The following is a 24,424-nucleotide window of genomic DNA, read 5'->3' as shown; positions in this document are numbered from 1 at the left end:
TGTTTTGATTTTTACAACAGATTCTCTAATTTTGTTGTTTGTTTGACTACAATGTTTTATAATTACTATTAAAAAAAATATTTGAAAAAAAATTCATTGTTTGCTTCTACAAAGATTAAGTCATTTCTCTTTACATATTACATAACTGTTTTAAGTTTTAAAAGCATTTCTATGTTTTACTACAAACTTAGCAGTTGGATAGAAATGATTATAGTGTCGTTCGCTCATATGTTATTATGATTTCAAGTTTGAAAATTTCATGGGAACTAAAAATGTTTAAATTATTGATATTTTCGGTCAGATTACAATGCAATCAGGGTTTTCAGATTTACAAATCCTATCCTTCCATTTTCCTGTCTGCTGGCTGCATTGCAGTAATCAAAATTAATGCAGGGTTATTGGAGTGTGTGTAATATCAGCTACCAAATCAGTACATGTCTTATAGAATCATGTCATTACAGTCCTTCATCAAATAGATACTGTACCATATTTATATGCAAGTAAACCCCTACCAACAAATATGCCCACTTCTTCATTTGTGCAAAATTTTCAAATAGTAAGCTGAAAATAGTTCACTTATGATCAAATGTCAAAATGTACAGGGTCACAAGCTACTTTTGTACTAGGTTTATTTGGGGATAAATACATGTGTGGTATAAGTTAGATGGATTGTGTATGATCGGATGTGAATTGCTTCTGATGCTGGATGTGACCTACAGGTTCTTACTGGAGTGATCAGGTTACATGGGCAGGTATCAAATATTGTTTTTTCTTTGGCTTGGTTTGATCCATATTTCCCACTTAAAAAAATAATTCACAAATATTGAATTTTGAATAAAACCTAATTTGGCTTGCTGAAATTTAATTAATTCATGGAGACAATATTACCACTGCTATGGTTCTGTGGAAAGTGGCCACAAACCTATTTGGAACCTCGATATATGTGCTACTTTGAACAATTATTTTACAAAAAAATGCCTTGTTAGCTCGATCACCTGTGGTCCAAATGATCAAGGTGAGCTTATGCCACACTGTGTGTCCGTCCGTCTGTCATCCGTACGTCAACAATTCTTCAAACAAATTCTTCTTATAACTTATTGGAATTTAACTTATTTGACAAGAAGCTTTGCTGGGTGCAGATGGGGATTCAAAATTGCGCAAATGGTGGGGCTGACCTTCCAGGAGCTGCAGTTAGGGGCCAAATACAGGAAATATAGCAAATTCTTTAAAATCCTTCATCTTCTGTAGTAATTAAAGGATTTGGTCCATTTTTGGTCTTAAGCATGTTTTGGTGAAGGGGAATCCATTTTGTATAAATGGTGAGGCTGAACCCCCAGGAGTTTGAAGGATTGGGGCCCAATAGTGGAAATTTTGCTAAATTCTTTGAAATCCTTTTTCTGTTTCAGTTTTAGGATTCTGTTCAAATTCAGTCTGAACCATCTTTGGATTAAGGGAAATCAATGTTGTATAAACATTGGGTCTGGGATCCCTGTGGAATGGGGCCCAATAGATAAAATAAGGCTAAATCTTTAAAACCTATTTGTCGGAATGACAGGAATTAGTGTTAATTTCAGGTCCCAATATTGGAGATATGGGTGCCCTTTAGCAATGTGTGTCCATCAGCCGTGTCTGTCCATCCACAAATTTAGTTCTGGCTTTTAACTTTATGACTTACTGACAGATTTACATGACATTTAGTCAAGGTGTTCAATTTACAAAAATACTTACATGCATAAAAATGAAAATTTTGTTGGTTGCAATTAAACAAGGAGTCAACTGACCAAAGATCAAGGTCACTGTTTTAAAGGTCGAGGTCATTTGGGATCAAAGACAAGCCATGATCAAAGAAATATCCACGTGAGTGATATCCATGTGAGTGATATAGGCCTCGTCCCTTGTATTTCTATTTTGTTTGAATCCTATAAACCTGCACATCCCAAGTGCAACGACTTTACTGTTTTTTCTTGTTTTATTTTTTTAAGCTTCAAAATTTTATGAGATTATAAAAAACAGTGATGGATATCTATCATACATAACTTTGTCATTTAGTGCTGAGATGGTACAGAGTACAGATGTGCCCAGAGTTTTTGATGAATTCTGATCGCTGAGGGACATGATTTGTAACAGTGTAAAGTTGTGGTGAGCACTGTGCCTGTAGCAGAGTTAGAATATTGATTACTGTAGCTAGAATTACACAGTCCCATGATTTCTAGGTTTCTACTTATAGCTCTGTAATTCCAGAAACAGTGCATGTATATTTAGGGTGGTTGTATGGCACAGTGGTAACACATTTGCCTTTAACTCCCCTTGTCAGGGGTTCAATTCCCTGATCAAATGTCAAAAGGTACAGGGTCACATGCCTTACCAGGTAGGTTTTTCCCAAAATATTCCGGTTTCCTCCTGCAGTAAGACCCCCCTCCGCAAGCTTTTATTGGGGTCAAGAGTAATTAAGATAAGTTGATATAGCTTGTTTCCCAATTGTGTTGAAAATAAAGTTTACTTTGCATATATTTATGTTATCTATAGGATACAAAATTGGTATAAACATCAACAAAAATATTATGTTTTCTTAGATAGGATTTCCCTAATGATACAATCAGACTTTTAAGGTATTTCTCGTGCTGAAGGACACACATGGAAATCTAGTAATTAATGATATATGTATATGATAGACAGGCTCTACTAAAGTGCGCTTTTATCAAGTAAAAATATGAGACAACCACTCCAAAATCCTCTGATCAACAAAAAAAGAGAATTAACTGATGTCTGCATGGGTGAAGTAATTATGTCTGTCAATGAGCAGTTGCTTCTTGAGCATATTTCCAAAACCATTTACAGATTTTATCTCCACTCAAGTCCCATATGTCTCTCGGTCCAGGTCTGGGCCTGTCCAGTCCCGTTCTGAATCAATGTTATATCAGGAGAACAAATTTGGTTGAAATATCAAGTTTTACACATGCTGCTGGTCATAGTTCAAGGTAAAATGGTCAAAGGTCAAGGTGACTTTTCATGATCCTTTCTGCATGGTACATATTTTTTCCAAAAAATGTCATACCTTGAGAACCCCACAACATATCTGGTCAATATTTACACCAAAGCATTATAAAACCAATTTCTTTACATATATATAGGAGAGGGGGCATTCACATCTTAATAGAGACATTTTCTAGTTTTGTGGAAAAAAAATTCCAATTACATCTACATTGTGTAAAATTCTTAGCTGCAGTGAATAGACCAGTAATTCCACTCTCAAGTGTTAAACAAACTAGGAATCATTTACTAAGCTTTGTTTCCTTCTGGTTGGTGTCCAAAGTAAGGCTCGAAGGCACACAAAAATGATAACTTCCAAGACTCGTTTTATAAAATGTCCTATGAAAAAGATCTCATTTATGTATAAAATAAAAAAATACATAGTCACTGACAAAGTAAGCTATAAAAGGTTAACAAAATTTGATATATTTTTTAGAGAGGATCGAACTGCATGAAATAATAATTGGCCTAAGGCAAAGTTTGTCAGAATATGTAGTGGTACACATTGATTGATTATAAGAATGGAGGAGTTGATTCCATGGTTACAAGACTCGGTCTTGACAGTGATATGGTTCTTGTGGTTTGAACCTGTACCATAATGGCTGGGGCAGTGAGAGACTACCATATGGTGCCTGTAACAGCATCGAGTTCTGAGGAGTTTACCATACACATGTGCCTAACTGTATAGACCTGCAAGATATATGAAAACGCAAATAATAATAAAAAGAACATCTGGAACTGCTTAAAGTCTAGGGTGGCTTTAGTTATTTAGCATGTGTATTGAAGTGGTCTGTTGTTTGTGTGTGTTGTATGCAATATGAACTCCAAGTATTTCAGGCCCTTCCATGGTACTGCTCATCAATTGAGAAAATTAAAGAATTATGCTGTCAGGGCAGACTTTAAAATCTAATTGGAGCCTGTCAGGTTTGGTTAGCCCTCTTGTGATGTTCTGAGAATGCCATCTCCAGTCAGAGCGCTGAAAGTTTTCTGATGTTGTGAAGCATGTTTCCCATTTATTGGAAAATGTCTCAGTAGTCATCTCTAGGCCAGCCAGTGGTCGTCTTTGCTGACAGAAATGGGCATATAACATGCAACCTGAGTTATATGACAATTTTCTTACCCTGTACTTAAAAAGGAAGGATCATTTAGTGATGTTGGTCTTGGTAATTCTAACTTAAACGACATAATTCCAGGTAATTGTCTCTGGAGTGAAACATTGTTTATACGCATTATAGTTGATCCTTGTGTAATATCATGCCACAGTTGTAATAATGCCACCATCGTATTAATGCCACCCTTGATCAACATGTGCTGGCTGATCGCAACAGATGGTATTCATCATAAACAAACTATTACGCCAAATAATGACATATATTTAAAACAATAAATCTTGGTGATAGCTTAAGACAGCAGCTGGGATGATTTTTACTGAACTCCTGCTCCAACATCACAAGTGTGAATGAAATCAGAATATAGAACATTAATATTATCCTTTTTGTTTTTTATGTTCCAACAAATTTTGTTTCCCCTCTATTTACACCAGCAATGGCATATTTATTAAAGTGTTAATGTTGTGTATTTAATCTGATGCCCATACTCTAAAATTGCTGAGGACATAAATATGATCAATTTAGTGTTAATTGCTCTATACGATCTGTGATGCTTTTAATTCAGTGATTAGACTCTACCTGTTACGGACGGTCAATAATTATGCTTTTCTCTTCAAGATTCTTGAATTTAGAATTTTTTCTTAAATTATTTCTGATCACAGTGCTCAGTTGGGCTGTAATCTTTGTTATATTCACATTGTGGCCAGTTGCTGTAGAAAAATCCATCGTCCTGGTCAATCTGTCCATTTTTCATCAAAATTTACTTTTGTTTACATGGGTTTGTTAGCTTAAGTAGCTACAATACAATAATGAAATATGTGTTATTTATATCTTACGTTGTCATAATGGCCAATGTTTGCTGCTATTGTTTTATTTGGAGGGTGATGTGACTAATATATTTTGATTTGTGAAAAGGAGGGCAATACAAGTTATCTTAAGATACAATTATAATGCTCTGTCTTTGTCTTTTTGTTATTAATAGTTTTACTTGGTTGTTGCTTTTTAGCATCCAATCAATAAAGTACCTTACTGTTGGTGCCAACTTGAAGTTGCCGACTTCTGGCTTCTTTATAGTGCCATCTCACTGAAATGTCATGTCACTAGCACATTAGCGTGACATCTCTCCTGATTATACTGACACTGGGAGAGGGCAGTTGTTTCTTTGTCTATCATTTTCATTGGAAGACTTCCTCACAGGGGACAGAACCTGAAGCCTTCCTCACAGGGGACAGAACCTGAAGCCTTCCTCACAGGGGACAGAATCCAAAACCTTCCTCACAGGGGCAGAACCCAAAACCTTCCCTACAGGGGACAGAACCCAAAACCTTCCCTACAGGGGACAGAACACAAATCCTTCCCTACAGGGGACAGAACACAAAACCTTTCTTACTAGGATGAACTAAAAGCCAAAAGTGAGGCGACGCGTACGTGTCAAAGAGACATAAACGTAGACATTTCTTTAGAAATAAGTGAAGAGATAATTTGTCCCAAATGTAGTCACTTCTTATGAATCGTGTGTTAGGTGACAGCAGCTCGATACCATTCCTTTGCCGTGATTACAGTGCATCCTCAAACTTTACCTGTGTTCTCAATAATAGGTTAATATCACCGGTAGGTAGTACTGCTATGGAACAACTGAAAGCATATATAATCTAGCCAAACCACCCTTGGTGTTTTTCTTCTGTTTAAAAGATAATAAAAGTTACGTGGGATGAATTGAGAAATGGATGTATGTTTTATAAGCTGTACACCACTGGGTTACTTAACCATTAATGTCCAGCAGGATCCTCTTATGTTGTCTTATTGAATACAAATATCGGCTGGATTATACCAGCATCCAACAGACAAGAGAAGGAAGGGATGTGTTTTGTTCTGGAGAGTACAACTTATAAAGTCAGACTTCAGACATAATTCCATCTGTTGTCTGGGCACTAAGACAATACTGTATTTACCAGGAAGGCATTAGAATGATATAGTCCCCAATGCGACAATGATAAGGTAACAGCGTTGACCAGGAGACACAGCCACGGAGGACAAATGGATCGATAGCCATACAATAATGAGTAAGATTCCCCAAATCCCCACTTACATGGTGAGCTGGTGTCTCTCTTCCTAATTGTTTTGTATCCTCATCAATAGACTTCAGAGAATACAGCAACAAGCTTAGCCTGGCATTATAGTGTTGTGTTAGCGGTATGTGTAATGAAATATACGTCCAGTTGTTGTACTTAATTCTGACCTCCACATTTGGAAATCAAATGTTTCAAAATTTACTTTGTCGTAAAAACTTGTGGAGATCATTAAGGTGAATTTTTGTCAGACAGAATCAATAAATTCAGTTAATATTTTACGCATAAAAATAGTTTGTCATCTTCTTTGTTTCGGAAATGCCAAATAAAAAACAATTCTGTTTCATATGTATAACTATTATAGTTCACCTTAAGTTAGCCTGAGATTTTATAAGTGCTGACAAGTTGGATTTGTGATCCATACAATAGAGCAATCTAATAATTTTAATCGAAAAAAAGGAAAAGTAAAGAGTGTTCTGTGTAAACAGTTTAATCCTATACAGCTACATTCCCGCTACTACAGTACTGTTATACGTTATGAAGGTTATATTGTTTAAAACAGAGCTTCCACTAGCTAACCATGTAACAATTCTGTATGAATTAGTCCTTGCAACCTTTTATACTTTAGATGCAAAAAATCTGCAATGTGTGTGTTTCATACCTCTCTGCTCTGTTAGCAAATGGTCAATGTCAATCAGATACTCAGAAGTGACCTTGAACATTTTGACAGACACATTAAGGCGGTCAGTTCCATCAATTTCAGTAATGTGGGCACAACTTATGGATTTTTTTGGGGAAATTGTTGTTCGAAAGTTGTTCAGGGATTTGGCTATTGTTGGAAAGTGGCCTTTATACTTTGTAAGACAGCGTTATGACCATTTTAGGAGGTGATGTATTGAGAGGAGTCACAAACACAAATGTTACATACTATGACCATTTAGAGGTCCAACGGAGACAGTCACGCATATATGGTACCGAAGACAGAAAATGCATGGAAGTTGGCCTGTAATGGTTGGTTCCTATCTGAGCCACGTAAAATGTTATACACATGGTACTCATGATGTAGACAGTGCTGAGTCTGTATCGACATGTCACTGTGTAGCATTGATTCTCTGACTGGTATGTAGTCGTGGAAACTATAGTAAACAGTATAGGACATGAAGTAAAAACCATTGCTTCCTAATTAGTGATAAATATCTTTTTTGTGTGTTACCACTGTGCCACATGACCACGTATATGGAATCCTTCTACTCCCTAAAACACCTACAGTTGGTTCTTTTTACTAATTATCGTAATGGTCACTGAAATGTGATGGTCCCTTGGCAATGTTCAGGTTATTCAGGATCAGATTCAATAAATTTAAATGTTCAATAGGAAATCATCATTCGATTTAAAGAAAATATCTTGTTTTTAGTTTCATAGGGGTATGAAAACATTTTTGTTGCAAACTTTTGTAAGTTATGCAGATTCACATGGTTTGCAAACAATTTTTTTTTCATACCCCATTGAAACTGAAAAAAATTGACATCAATGCTTAAATTATTTTCTATGTTTGTAAGTTAATGCTCCATTCTGTGAGTGTTATAGTACAATGTGTATACTATTAAAGTACGTATTTTAACATTTCAGTCTTTGAGTTCGTATTCTGTAAATGTACATATATTAGTGGTGATCTTATTTTAGCCCTTTTTGCACTAGAAATTTTGGCACTGAATTATGATTGTATTTATTACACATTCAATACAAATAATATTAGCTATTGGTGGACAAAATTTGAGTGCACCAAAATTAGCATGTTTTGCAGTATCTGGTGTGTGATTTGATCACCTATCAAGTATGCACCTCCTCACACCTACCCAAACGGTACCATATTGTTGAAAGTTGCCAGTTACACTGCTGTGCTTCGGGAGACATTGCCAGGTTACTGTTTTATTTTGTTCCCGCTATCAGGCAGTACATTAAAATCAATATCCAAATTCTCAGATAAAATGTCACATTCACTATGTATAGGTACTGTTTTTGTCCCTCCATTTCTTTAGAAATTTCTACTCAATTAGTGAGAGATGTTTTTGATGACATGATAAGTGTATCTTGCTGAGCCTACATGTGGTCTTTTGTATGATACCTTGGCTTACTGACATAGGTTACTGTAGGTAGTTTGGCTTATCTGTGCATAAATTGGATACAACTATTACAAACAATCTGGCTTGAATAACAAGTGCTAATTTCTCATTTTAGATAAAAGGTATTACTGTAGATCATCTGGCTGTGCATCATACAAGGTTATGATGCATGTGCATTCTCAACGCCGCATGCCTCTCAGAGGAGTGCCATGAACACACACACCTAGAGCTCTTACTCGTAGAGAGGGGGCAGTAGATAGGAACAGTGACAAATATCCTGAAAAGAGATTCCAAACTATTTTGTATGTAAGAGAGATCCACAACACACAGTGAGTTACAGGAATAGAGTATGGAAACATCATCATGATTGCGACATATTGTCACATTGGGAAGCCCCCCCCCCCCCCCCCCCCCTCCTTATCTCAAGTGTAACACTTAAGAATCCCCATGTCTCAGTATGACACTCAGGAATCCCTATCTTATTATCACACTTAGGAATCCCCCTATTTTAGTGTCATATAAACCTGATTATTTAGCACTTACCCTTCCCCCTTTAAGAAGCATATAATCCTCTTTAGAATCCTACAATATTTATTACCCCTGACACAAGCATGACCTTGGAGATATGGAATGCACATTCTGTACTTCAGGAAATCAGCTAATTTAACTCAATTTGCATCTTAATATGACCCCCTATCATAGTGTATATAAGTATGTCCATAATCTGATGCTTCAAGTAAAGAAGTTTGCTGAAAGATACTGATAAACTATGCATATAAAACAGAAATCCGTGTTTAGTTTGATAAGAAATGATATTCATTAATAATTGTAAATAATCAAAACTAATGTTCTGAAGTTCCTGAGGTGTAGAAACAAAGTATTATGTTTACATAGGGGCCAGGCTTCATACTTTGTAGCCTATGACTTTAGCAATTGGACTGATTTCTGTTTGAGAGATGTATGCTACAGCTACATTCTACTTTTTGTGGATAGATGTGAAGTGTCTGAAGAACTCTTTACCGTTCTTTGTGTTGCCCACATATAAACAACAGGAGCAGAGCCGTATATTACACACTGGCGAGCATTAGGTACACCAACCTGCTGTACTCAAAGTGCGATCATCTGGATCTATTTAAGTTGGACAAAGGAACTTGAGAAACATCAAACTATCTTTAAGTATTTTTCTTTGGGGAATTACATTTGAAGGTATACAGTTCCAGTACCATTAGGAACATGTGTAGCTAGTGAGCTATACAACAGGTATCAGTACTCCATAATGGGTTTGATATATATAGGGGCTCATCCAACCAAATTGGGTAGTGATACTGGATTAGGAGGGGGCCACAATGTAACAATAACACAAACCAAACATGTTGCTGAAGCTGAATAAGGAAGACAACTCTGTATGTTTGATGGACCAAAGATGATGATATTGACAAGGATGAGGACAAAAATGTAACAGTTACACAAACCAAACAGGTTACAGAAACTTGATAAGGGAGATAACTCTATAATATATTTGGATGGACCAAACAGGAAAGTGAAGCCGAATACGGGAGATAATTCATCAAGTTAGATCGACCAAACAAGGAAGTGATCAAAGCTGAATAAGGGAGATAATTTTGATTAAGTTAGATCGACCAAACATGGTAGTTATACATTAGCTGAATAAGGGAGATAGTTCATCTTGTTAGATCGACCAAACAGGGTAGTGAAGCTGAATAAGTGAGATGATTGATTAAGTTAGATCGACCAAACACGGTAGTGAAGCTGAATAAGGGAGATAATTCATTACGTTAGATGGACCAAACAGGGTAGTGTAGCTGAATAAGGGAGATAATTGATTAAGTTAGATCAACCAAACACGGTAGTGAAGCTGAATAAGGGAGATAATTCATTAAGTTAGATGGACCAAACAGGGTAGTGTAGCTGAATAAGGGAGATAATTCATTAAGTTAGATGGACCAAACAGGGTAGTGAAGCTGAATAAGTGAGATGATTGATTAAGTTAGATGGAGCAAACACGGTAGTGAAGCTGAATAAGGGAGATAATTCATTAAGTTAGATCGACCAAACAAGGAAGTGATCAAAGCTGAATAAGGGAGATAATTTTGATTAAGTTAGATCGACCAAACATGGTAGTTATACATTAGCTGAATAAGGGAGATAGTTCATCTTGTTAGATCGACCAAACAAGGAAGTGATCAAAGCTGAATAAGGGAGATAATTTTGATTAAGTTAGATCGACCAAACATGGTAGTTATACATTAGCTGAATAAGGGAGATAGTTCATCTTGTTAGATCGACCAAACAGGGTAGTGAAGCTGAATAAGTGAGATGATTGATTAAGTTAGATCGACCAAACACGGTAGTGAAGCTGAATAAGGGAGATAATTCATTACGTTAGATGGACCAAACAGGGTAGTGTAGCTGAATAAGGGAGATAATTGATTAAGTTAGATCAACCAAACACGGTAGTGAAGCTGAATAAGGGAGATAATTCATTAAGTTAGATGGACCAAACAGGGTAGTGTAGCTGAATAAGGGAGATAATTCATTAAGTTAGATGGACCAAACAGGGTAGTGAAGCTGAATAAGTGAGATGATTGATTAAGTTAGATGGAGCAAACACGGTAGTGAAGCTGAATAAGGGAGATAATTCATTAAGTTAGATGGACCAAACACGGTAGTGAAGCTGAATAAGGGAGATAACTCTATAAGATAACCGTATAACAGTTAGAAAGACCAAACAGCTAGAGTGGTGATGCTAAGTAAGGGGAGATAACCATTCTATTTAGTTAAGAATGTGTGTGTGTGAGAGAGGGGGGTTAGGGTTAAATACTAGCAATTATAAGGACCAAATAGAGTGGTGTTGGATTACAAGGGAGATGTTGAGCTAGAGAATAAACAATATGCTGTAAGTCTAACAGCTGGGTCTTTTATTGTGGAGTAATGAACCAAATGACCCACTGAAGGATGATATAACATGTAATAAGAGAAGCTTTACTGTAATGGGATGTCATAGATTTACTTTGTAAACACTGTAAACTTGCTTTGTAAGTTAATTAAACTTGCTCATAATTTGTAGGCTGGTAGCATGCCATACTTATTGATCCATCAGACTTCTATCAAACACATGATATCATTGGGTCCTGTCTTTAATATCAATGTCCAATTATGACAAAACAAGTGTAACAAAACACCAGAAAGTGTGTTTAAAACTTACTGTCATGAATTAATGATTCTGTGTATATTTTTTTCAAAAGACTTGGAAAATAACATTGTCAATACACCAAACCTGTACATCTTTTCCCTTGGACAGACAGGTGTCAATACACTGCACTTATACACCTTGTCTCCTGGACAGACAGGTGTCAATGTACTATACCTGTACACCTTACCCCTGGAACAGACAGGTGTCAATACACCAAACCTGTACACCTTACCCCTGGTACAGACAGGTGTCAATACACCACACCTGTACACCTTGTCCCTGGGACAGACAGGTATCAATACACCACACCTGTACACCATGTCCCTGGAACAGACAGGTATCAATACACCACACTTCTACAACTCACCCCTGGGACAGACAGGTATCAATACACCACACCTGTACACCTTGTCCCTGGGACAGACAGGTGTCAATACACCACACCTGTACACCTTACCCCTGGAACAGACAGGTATCAATACACCAAACCTGTACACCTTACTCCTGGGACAGACAGGTATCAATACACCACACCTGTACACCTTACCCCTGGGACAGACAGGTATCAATACACCACACCTGAACACCTGATTCCTGGTAAATATAGATGTCCCTAAATCATTCCTATACACTTTATGCCTGTTCCATACAGGTGTCAATACCATGTATGTATAACATTTTTAGGGGGACACTCAAGTGTCCCTATATCATATATCATTCCTATACACTTTAGTCTTGGGTCATTCAACTGTCCCCACACTTTTATACTTGGGACATATATATATACTATGGGTCCCGTTACATTTCCTATACAGTTTATGCCTGAAACATACACGTACTAATGAAACATATTAATATACAGGTGTTTCTTTAATTTATTATTTATACTTTACTTTATACCTGGGACATACAGGTGTCTCTTTATTGTTTATATAAACTTTATACCTGGGACATACAGGTGTCTCTTTATCATTTATATAAACTTTATACCTGGGACATACAGGTGTCTCTTTATTTAAGATATAGACTTTTTTATACCTGGGACATACAGGTGTCTCTTTATTGTTTATATAAATTCTCTACCTGGGACATACAGGTGTCTCTTTATTGTTTATATAAATTCTATACCTGGGACATACAGGTGTCTCTTTATTGTTTATAGAAATTCTCTACCTGGGACATACAGGTGTCTCTTTATTGTTTATATAAGTTCTATACCTGGGACATACAGGTGTCTCTTTATCATTTATATAAACTTTATACCTGGGATATAAACTTTATACCTAGGACATACAGGTGTCCCTTTATTATTTATCCTGGGACATACAGGTGTATAACTAAACCTTTAATGAATCCTCTGGTATCCTATTTGTCTGCTGTGATTCTGGAATGCTGCCAATTTCTGCACAACATGAAAGCCTTTTTACAGCCATCACTAACAACAGATGACACAAATCATGTCATGATTGTTCCATAAAAAGTTGCCATCTTTCTGACGAAGTATGAGAATAAAAAATGTTTCGGAAAAAAATGAAAATAGGAAGGTGCAATTATGCAAAGGGATGAAAGCTTTTGGCCAGGGATTCCTGTGTAAGAGATGTATAGCCATACTACTATTCTGGCGCTAAGACTCGGTTTGCCCAGGGTTTGTTTGATCATTCAAGTTTTTAAACTGGCATGGATAATGTTATCTTAAAACTTGATGTTGGTGCATACATAGTGTACATCTCATTGTTTACTGAGAATGTAAAATACAATACCTGGTACTACATTTTTACATGCTTCAGTAAAAGTTTGATGAAGGTCTGCAGTCACTTTTATTTCATGATTAGAGTCCTTTTTAATGCATGTATTCCATAATACTGTATGTCCATGCTGAATCGTGTTGCAGGTGTGGTGTGTGATAATGCGTCTTGAAAGTTTGATTAGAATTCTATTTTGGCTGTCCTGAATGTCAAGTCAATCTTGCAATCACATGCATGCAGTGGTTAGAAAGGTCATAGAGGTTTTTAATATCAGCAGTGCACCCAAAGCTGTTGGAGAACTTACGCAGTAAAAGAATATTTTAAAGTTGATGTCTTTTTTGATATTCATAATTCAATTCCATTCTTAATCAGTCTTAAATATCAGATCTTTATTCTACTCAGTACAGCCTTTCTTATATTTTACAATCTTACTTTCTTGAAGGTCAAAACAAAATGCCCTTATAGCTACATCAAATGTTAGACTACTTTTACAGGTCTAGCTGTCTTGAGGGTGTGCTATTTATATTGTCTCGGGGGTTAGTGACATATAGCTATAGTTTATCTTAAGAATTTAAAGGTCAACCTGTTTGTAAAAAATGGTTGTGAGTTTAAAGGTCAACCTGTTCATAGAAAATGGTTGTGATACCAAAATAATACCTTAAACAATAATTTCAATTGAATCAGATTTAAAAAAAAGATAATTCAGCCCAGTGTTTATTGATGGTACACTAATTTTGTTATGATAATGTTTTATGCTAGAATATAACTGTTTACTACAGTGGCTGGGGATTGTGGGTAACAGTACACCTGGACATCTGACCAAGTGTGATTATGATGTTAGCCTCGACTGGTCAAGTAGGGGTTTTACTGGATTATGGAGCTGAGTGGATGAGAGTGATGTTATCACTGTTTGTCCAGGTCAGATTTCCAGATTATTTCCTGATAATAGACATAGTGGACACAATGGTCTGGTGAATTCAGCTGCTGACCAGCTATCTCTGGGCTAGGGTATCACTCCACAGGACTCTGGTATCACCCAACAACTGAAGCATTTCCTGTGAAACTCCAGCACAGATACTATCTGCCACAAAGCAATACTTGCATCACCAAACCATTAAGAAATCAATAGCTGCCTTGGGTTGATTTACATGTTCTCCACCAATATAAGACTGGTCCACAAACCAGACCATTATCACGGTTACCTGTTGTTTTGTAATTTTAAAAGTTCATCAGGTTAAATTTTGTTGTTGTTGAAAGTTAAAAGGATTAATTACATGCTGTTTTTAATATGCTAAGTGCATTTTACTGTGATTACCTTGTGTAAAATTGACTTCAGTTTTATTAAAACAGGTAAACAGATATGTGGTCACGACAGGCTTCCTGACAGTGATACTAATCAGCCACTTTCATGTTGAACATCATATCTATTGTACTAAACTTTGTATCCCGTTTTAAGCCTGCAACATTTGATACCATTATGTACTAAACTAGCTCGCTAAGCATAATGCTAATTATTGTCTCACATGCAATGTATGCATACATCCAGCTTTTCCTGCTACAAAACTACACAGCTCAATAAAACTCTGGAATTTAACAATACATTTCAAACTATAACTCTGATAACTCAAAGACGCTAGTTAATTAGTCAAAGTAAAAAATTAGCTCCAACAGTAAAAACTCTAAATCATACTCGGTTACTTTGAATACTCTGAATATATTGAAGTTTCATGACCCAATTAACTCTTGATATCTTGTAATTTCATGACTCAATCAACTCTGGATATCTTGTAATTTCATGACTAAACTCTTGATATCTTTAAGTTTCAGGATCTATTACTCTTGATATCTTGAAGTTTCATGATCTAACTCTGCATATCTTGAAGTTTCATGATCTATCTCTGGATATCTGGAAGTTTCATGGTCTAGCTCTGGATATCTGGAAGTTTCATGATCTAACTCTGGATATCTGGAAGTTTCATGATCTATCTCTGGATATCTGGAAGTTTCATGATCTAACTCTGGATATCTTGAAGTTTCATGATCTAACTCTAGATATCTTGAAGTTTCATGATCTAACTCTGGATATCTTGATGTTTCATGATCTAACTCTGGATATCTTGATGTTTCATGATCTAACTCTGGATATCTTGAAGTTTCATGATCTAACTCTGGATATCTTGATGTTTCATGATCTAACTCTGGATATCTTGATGTTTCATGATCTAACTCTGGATATCTTGAAGTTTCATGATCTAACTCTGGATATCTTGAAGTTTCATGATCTAACTCTGGATATCTTGAAGTTTCATGATCTAACTCTGGATATCTTGAAGTTTCATGATCTAACTCTGGATATCTTGATGTTTCATGATCTAACTCAAGATATCTTGATGTTTCATGATCTAACTCTAGATATCTTGAAGTTTCATGATCTAACTCTGGATATCTTGATGTTTCATGATCTAACTCTGGATATCTTGAAGTTTCATGATCTAACTCTGGATATCTTGAAGTTTCATGATCTAACTCTGGATATCTTGATGTTTCATGATCTAACTCTGGATATCTTGAAGTTTCATGATCTAACTCTGGATATCTCAAAGTTTCATCACTTTCAGACTTCAAGATAATACGCTTTGACTGTAATTGAATGAGTGTTTTCAATGTTTTGTCATTCATAGATATCCATTGATGCATAAAATTTGATATAGAACATCAAGGAGATTTCACATGTTGCTAAATTCAGCTTTCATGGTCGAAAGGAAAACTAATATTGTTCATCATTTTAATTAGGGGCTCAGTAACTCCCTTCCTTTTATATATGGAGACTCTTAATTAATATGTCATAGATCATGTGTTTGTAATGATGCACTTATATGTATATATTTACCATTGTATGGCACTGCCACTATATAACCCTACCAATTCAGTTATGAGTTCACCAGCTTATGAACTGCCAACTGAAATTTGAATTTGAAAATTAAAAAAAAAAAATCGCACGACAAATAAAAAATCGCAGATGGTAAATATAAGCATTGAACGGCTTTCAGTTGGCATTCATAGTCAATATGAATGCCAACTGAAAGCCGTTCAATGCTTAAATGTATGTGGATGAACAGATAGTATTTACACCAGTCTTTGGCAGTTTTATTTGTGTTGTATTATTTAAGAGAACAGGATCCCACGCCAGGTGTACTGTATAATACCGATGATTGCTCTTGTGTATATAGTATAGGTTACTCTGAAATACCTGATGCTGAACAGTTACGATAAAGCTTTTTGATATTCATACCATCATCAGTAAATAGGATTAATTGAACGCTAGTATTGAGTCTAGTTATATACAGCAGAGATGTAGTCCTATACCTTTACCTCAGTATTACCTGTGGCAGTATTTATGTCGCCTTCCTAAAGGGACACCTTTGTATAAACCTTTGGGATAAAGTAGTAATGGATGTAGAATAAACATTTTGTAGTATTGATATAGCGTGAAATATTTCCGGCACAATTGGTACAAAGAGCTAAAGGCGTATGATTGTAATGACCCAATAAGTCGGGACGTTAGGATACAATACACTTACTGGCGATGTTTGTACCGAGGCTCCTGTGGTTATCAGACTCCGGTGCCTGAAGCAAGGTAACACGTGCACAGGTATATAGTACAGGTAGGATACAGGTAACTGACAGGTAGATCGGTGGTGAAAACCATTTGTGTGAAGTTATTATTGCTCCAACAATGAGTGAGGCAGAAAGAAATTAATAACCCTTTGTTTGGATAATATCCCTTCATCAATATTTTTGGTTGATAATGAAGTATGGTTCATAGGTTATTTTCAGAAGATAATTCACTCCATTATCAGCATAGCTATCTTAAAATCAAACATTTACAAAGGTAATTAGCCTCATTGATGGTTCGTCCTGCGTGGACTGTTTGTCGTAGTAATCAGTTCCACTACCATATATGGTAATGTTACCTCCAATGTCCATTAATTTGGAAAATGTTGCGTACATATTTGTATTACAAAATCTAATCAAATTAAAAACTTAACCAATCAAATCTAGTTGCATATCAATGTTTATAAAGTAGGTTTTGTCCAGTATCTGGAACATTCAGAGTTTATTGAAGATGCTAATTAATTAATTCACACTGAAGAAATATATTGATGTCTTGTTATTTTTAACAGTGTAATCACATTAAGATTTTGATAACATATTTGGTATTTTACACTTCATTCAAAAACATGTAATATTGATTAGATAAAGATTTTTATTCTTGAATTGAGTGATTTATACAGTAGTTTAACTTATACAAAGATGATTGACACAAATATTTTATTTAATCATGAAAAAGATAAAAGATTAGTTAAAAAAAACAATGTAGAATATAATATTCTAATGATGATTTTATTTTAGTACTTTTCACAATGAAATTTGTTTCTATGAAAAAATGTATAGGCGTGTCTATTCCTCATATGGTCTGAATGTTTAACTTTGATATGTACTAAAATATGAGTGTTTCTAAAGCCAGTCTATTTACTCATGAGAACGTGATATAAATAGCCTAAATGATTTATAAAAAACTATTCTAAGACACTTTTACATATGGTTTAAATATTGCAATCAGTTGTCAGCTATGTAGTTCAAAAGCACTTATTTCTTTTTAACATATACACACATATATAAATAGCTTTATTGTGTTGTTAACATGAGTACTCTCAGCTGTATCAGAAATCCATTGAGAATGTAGTAATTTGAGAAATGAAAACATCTTACTTGTACTTGAAGCAAGTACAACCTGGAGAATAATGATAGTTGGATGTGTCCTGAGGTTTTGATATTTTGACATCTAAGAGCTGGAGTTCATACAGTCAAATATGGGTCTGAATTTGTCATTGGACCCTTTATATATACTCAGAATGTAATACTTAGAGGGTAAGTATGGCCTGAATTTGTCATTTGACCATTTATGTACTCGGAATACGTTGAGGATGTGGAGGCCTGAATGTGTCACTGGACACTCTATATTAGACTGGCCACTAGTGCCAAGCTAAATTCTAATACTAGATTATCTGCCCCTAGTTTGAAACTTAGGGTCTCTGGAATCAGACATATCCTAGGAACCGAAATCATAAAGCTCAATTGTATTTATAATTTCAATATTCTAGAGACAGGGGGCAGTCTATATGTACATGTGGTGTTACACTCAGGGCTGCCTACATTAAAGATCTGTTGTCATTGTCTCATTTTGTTTGTAACTTATAGTGTTGAATTATTAAAATTTCATCAATCATTTACAATGAACTAAAATGCTGAAACCCTATCATAGCTGTAAAGAAACCATCAAACAGAGTGTTAATTGTATAGTATACTGTATCTAGATACCTCTACATTGGTAAGCATTGAATCTAGTAGTTTCATTGATAGAGTGAGTGATTGTACTGGTACAGTGAGCTATTGTACTGGTACAATGAGTGGTTGTACTGGTACAGTGAGCGGTTGTACTGGTACAGTGAGTGATTGTACTGGTACAGTGAGTGGTTGTACTGGTACAGTGAGTGGTTGTACTGGTACAGTGAGCGATTGTACTGGTACAGTGAGTGATTGTACTGGTACAGTGAGTGGTTGTACTGGTACAGTGAGTGATTGTACTGGTACAATGAGTGGTTGTACTGGTACAGTGAGTGGTTGTACTGGTACAGTGAGTGGTTGTACTGGTACAGTGAGCGGTTGTACTGGTACAGTGAGTGATTGTACTGGTACAGTGAGTGGTTGTACTGGTACAGTGAGCGGTTGTACTGGTAAAGTGAGTGGTTGTACTTGTACAGTGAGCGGTTGTACTGGTACAGTGAGTGATTGTACTGGTACAGTGATTGGTTGTACTGGTACAGTGAGTGGTTGTACTGGTACAGTGAGTGATTGTACTGGTACAGTGAGTGATTGTACTGGTACAGTGAGTGATTGTACTGGTACAGTGAGCGGTTGTACTGGTACAGTGAGTGGTTGTACTGGTACAGTGAGTGATTGTACTGGTACAGTGAGCGGTTGTACTGGTACAGTGAGTGGTTGTACTGGTACAGTGAGCGGTTGTACTGGTACAGTGAGCGATTGTACTGGTACAGTGAGCGGTTGTACTGGTACAGTGAGTAATTGTACTGGTACAGTGAGTGGTTGTACTGGTACAGTGAGTGGTTGTACTGGTACAGTGAGTGATTGTACTGGTACAGTGAGTGGTTGTACTGGTACAGTGAGTGGTTGTACTGGTACAGTGAGCAGTTGTACTGGTACAGTGAGCGATTGTACTGGTACAGTGAGCGGTTGTACTGGTACAGTGAGCAGTTGTACTGGTACAGTGAGCGATTGTACTGGTACAGTGAGTGGTTGTACTGGTACAGTGAGCGGTTGTACTGGTACAGTGAGTGGTTGTACTGGTACAGTGAGCGGTTGTACTGGTACAGTGAGCGGTTGTACAGTGAGTGGTTGTACTGGTACAGTGAGCGGTTGTACTGGTACAGTGAGCGATTGTACTGGTACAGTGAGTGGTTGTACTGGTACAGTGAGCGGTTGTACTGGTACAGTGAGTGGTTGTACTGGTACAGTGAGTGGTTGTACTGGTACAGTGAGTGGTTGTACTGGTACAGTGAGCGGTTGTACTGGTACAGTGAGCGGTTGTACTGGTACAGTGAGCGGTTGTACTGGTACAGTGAGCGGTTGTACTGGTACAGTGAGCGATTGTACTGGTACAGTGAGCAGTTGTACTGGTACAGTGAGCGATTGTACTGGTATAGTGAGCGATTGTACTGGTAGAGTGAGCGGTTGTACTGGTACAGTGAGTATTGTACTGGAACAGTGAGTGGTTGTACTGGTACAGTGAGTGATTGTACTGGTACAGTGAGCAGTTGTACTGGTACAATGAGTGGTTGTACTGGTACAGTGAGTGGTTGTACTGGTACAGTGAGTGGTTGTACTAGTACACTGAGTGGTTGTACTGGTATAGTGAGTGGTTGTGCTGGTAAATTGAGTGGTTATACTGGTACAGTTATCGGTTGCACAAGCACAGTGAGTGATTGTACTGTTATACAGGTTTAGAAGCCAGGTAATGTTGTGTCTGGATTTGTACCCCAGTGTTACATTCAGCACATTCCCTTCGTTTCTTGGCTCTTTGTCACAAATTACCAGACCACTATTACATAACCGTCCTTCAGTGGTAGCTTATATACTCATCAGTACATTGCTATCTGTTTCTAATCTAAAAGGCCATTCCCATAGGGCTTTGTACAATACAAATTGCTATGCAGGGTAGCTGGAGTTACTTCATTAATAAATATGTTTGCTTGGTTTTAGGACGAAGTTTATAGATGCTTCAGACAATAGAACTATTGACTGGCCACTTTTTTCTCAGTGTCTGGTTTAAAAAAACAATTTGGCCAAGACAACTCACTGTTTATGCCATTCTATAACTTGTATCACAGTTTGGATGTCTTCAAGATGTGCATTTGACAGTATATATTATTTACAATTAGTTTATAAAGTGCTATAAAGTTTTGTGAAATTTACCATTTGGTAAATGCTCAAAATTTCTATGATGATTAAAATTATTTTTAATCTTGTTGCCAGTGGTATTGTGACCATGCATGTTAATTTTCAATAATCGATGTAATAACCGAACTGAGAAACATTACTCCTCATGTACTGGTCACCAATGAGAAGAAGTTCAGAGTAACAACTGCTCCTGAGACTGAGGGGTAGCCAGGCTGCGTATACTGTATGACACTTTTGGTAAACTGATCACCCAGAGATGGATTGTACTGCATGACTCTATGTCAGTAAAATGATATCGTTATACATGTATTGTTCATCAGGTAAATCATAATTAGTCTCCTAATTAAGTATCAGTATGTACATCTTGTGAAACCTATAACATGTTTGTGTGTATGTATTATCTGAAGAGCTGATTCATAGCTGGCTGTATGCTCTTGTCTGACTAGCATATGTGATGGCATGCTGATAGTCAAACAACAAGTTGAATTTATTCCAAAAGTGTGGTAAAGGCTATCAGATGACCACACCTCTTAGGCCCGCTGGGTCAGGAATCTGCCACATAAACAACAGGAAGTTCCCGCAGTGATAGAAAGTCACTCGAAAATCATTTCAGGGTTTCAAGATAAAATATTTCACAACAAAATTTCTTTTGATTTGCACATGTTTTATGATAAAAAACTAAATCTTTGCTGGAGTGTAAGAATTTGAAAAGTAAACAGTAAATATTGGATGTTTTAGTGTAGTGATTCTCTGACATGAAGGAGATAGACAACCAGTAGAAGCTTCAGTAATATATCAATTAGGTTAACAATTTTACAGATGGGCTCATCCAGGTCATTTAACTTACCACAGCTGGGTATTAAATTAAAAGAGTAGAAATGAGGGAAAAAACTTTTATCGTTTACCCTTGACCTTTGACCTTGTTATCCTGAGATTTGTACTTAGGAAATATAATCTTCGGCCTTCATGTGTGCATGTAGACCTAGAATGAGCTGCATTAAACCACTTCTCAAATCTCAATTTTTAATTTTTTAATTGAGAAACTTGAATATGGTCGAAGTTGGTAAAAAAACCATGGGCCAACTTTGACCATATTCAAGTTTCTCAATTAAAAAATTAAGAATTAATGGTTTCCTCACTGGCATTTGTGTGATTCTAATTTTAATTTTGAATCAGAATTTATACGTCTTTGTTAATCTTAAGGTAGTATCATGTCATTTATAAGGAAAGTATAATTATGGGAATAGTGATTATTAAAAAGATGGTAACATGTATAGAGCCTTTGTTGTTTGATGGAGTTGAGAGGTAAAACACATTAATAATAATTAATCTTAATTAATTTAATTGTCACATGCCAAATCTATGTTCACCTAACTCTATATAGGTTCTGTGTGATATTGTCCACTAATGTAAATGCTAACTGTTGTATAAATAAAGCACCTATTAAAAGATTATCATGACAAACCTAACAGTGATTGGAAACAAGATATTTGAGATTCACATCCAATATTCATTATACACCTATCATACGGACAGCTTTAAAAAAAAAAAAATCAATGTTCATACACTGTACATTCCTTTTTGATATCAACAATTAATTTTAATTGATTTATATAAAAATGAAGTTTGAAAGTTTCATTGCTAATTGAAGCTACCTGAATTTGTATCAGTCTTAAAGTCTGTTGAGGGTTATAGCCAAATATTTGGATGAAAAGTTTAATTAGATCTTGAGACAATTAAAGAAGGGCAAATGTTCAAATCATAGATAATAGTGAAGAAAGTATGATTTAATTAAACTTTAATCCTCAACAGGTTTTTAACTACATGTATCTATAAATACTCTTTATATTATTTCAATATAATATCTGGACTATAATTTTGATACATGTTAGATATAAGTTTAATCAAATTGTTTTCCTTTTTATTCAGTTTTATGTTGAATTTTTTTTTTAATCAAATTGTTTTCCTTTTTATTCAGTTTTATGTTGAATTTTTTTCCTTTTGAAGTTTCTTTCTGAAGATGAACAGAAATGATTCGATCGTGTTTGCTGGCAAGCCTTATAAATGGTTTCAATCTGGTCAGCTGAAAGCATGATAAATATATAATTTGTGTGAAGTCGAAGTGTTACACCCGAACCTCCGTTGACTGTAATTAATTAAGTCTATAAAATATTATTTAAAAAAAACAACATAATGAATCCCTAAAAATATCACAAGAATTTTATAAAGTAATGCGTCAGTCAGTAAATATTGAGTTCATCGGAGATACTAATATTATCAATCACAGTGATAACCGATATTTGGACTTTATTTATTACTTGGATGTAATTACATCCAGTTGTCAATTTCATCAAATTATGCAATATTGTTATTAATTTTGTGTAAAACATTGATTATTGAATTTATAATTGTAGCGTGTGATTGATCCAGACTATTATCTCATATTGTTCACACACACCATCAATCTTGTTCCTGTGTAATGAAATTGATCGGAAGTTTTCATCATTGCGGTTGTACAGAACAGTACATGGTATGGTTTGGTAATTCTACAACAATCTGCCTGCTGCAGTGGTAAACATTTGGCTGCTGTGACAGATTAGGCACATTGATGAGAGGAGGAACATATAACTAACTATGCAGGCTCTTCTCAGGCAAATACACAAGGGATTCTTTTATTTGATTTGTTTGAAAGGAGTTAAATTTGATTGGTTAGACCTGTCTTTCAATCTGACAGACCCAATCTGCAAATAATGCATTGCAGGTCAATTATGAAGAACAGGTGCCTGTTTTAATTACACTATACAGAGTGTATGATGAGGGTGAACCTGTTAATAATGTACTGATTTAGCATGTTCTAATATAAAAACTATGTTGTTTCAATGAAAGTAATATCACTACCAAATTCTATTTCATATGAAACCCAATGGTAATAAAGGTTTTTGTTTTATAGTTGTATCTTGCTAAGAGGACTGATATTATATTACTTACCATTATTGTTTAACGAATAAATCCATCACCTTTGGTGTTAAAAAAATCCTATCCACAGTAAAACAGTGGCACTTATAGTATGATACCTTCCATACACTGAACAAGGGTGAGGGTGGGCAGGCAGCCCTAGTTGTACCATCACACTCCACACAGGGGATAACACCAGTGTGCTGGAGCCTCTCCGATACTACCACCTGATTGATCCAATAGGAAGACTCCTCACACAGCCAGTGATACAGAGGCTGGGTACAGAAGCTTGGTAATGCTGCAGACCTGTTACACTGGGGATGAGGAGGGAACTATCTAGTGTAACAGGCCTGTTATACTTGGGATGAGGAGGGAACTATCTAGTGGTACAGAGGCTGGGTAATGTTACAGTCCTGTTATACTGGGGATGAGGAGGGAACTATCTAGTGGTACAGAGGCTGGGTAATGTTACAGGCCTGTTATACTGGGGATGAGAAGGGAACTGTCTAGTGGTAGAGAGGCTGGGTAATGTTACAGGCCTGTTATACTGGGGATGAGGAGGGAACTATCTAGTGGTAGAGAGGCTGGGTAATGTTACAGGCCTGTTATACTGGGGATAAGGAGGGAACTATCTAGTGGT

General features: G+C 36.1%; 1 protein-coding gene across 1 annotated transcript in view; it reads right to left on the bottom strand.

Moving 5' to 3' along the window:
- LOC117330437 (leucine-rich repeat neuronal protein 1-like) overlaps positions 1–24,140 on the bottom strand; it is a 31,379-nt gene extending 7,239 nt beyond the window's left edge. Inside the window, exon 1 of the mRNA XM_033888718.1 lies at positions 23,818–24,140. The gene's annotated coding sequence lies outside the window, so the exon portion shown is untranslated. The remainder of the gene's footprint in view (positions 1–23,817) is intronic.
- Positions 24,141–24,424: the final 284 nt, after the last annotated feature.

The sequence above is a fragment of the Pecten maximus genome, chromosome 7 (genome assembly GCF_902652985.1).
Source record: "Pecten maximus chromosome 7, xPecMax1.1, whole genome shotgun sequence".
Classification (NCBI taxonomy): Eukaryota; Metazoa; Mollusca; class Bivalvia; order Pectinida; family Pectinidae; genus Pecten; species Pecten maximus.
The sequence above is the reverse complement of the archived record's forward strand: the minus strand, read 5'-3'. Positions and strand labels throughout refer to the sequence as shown.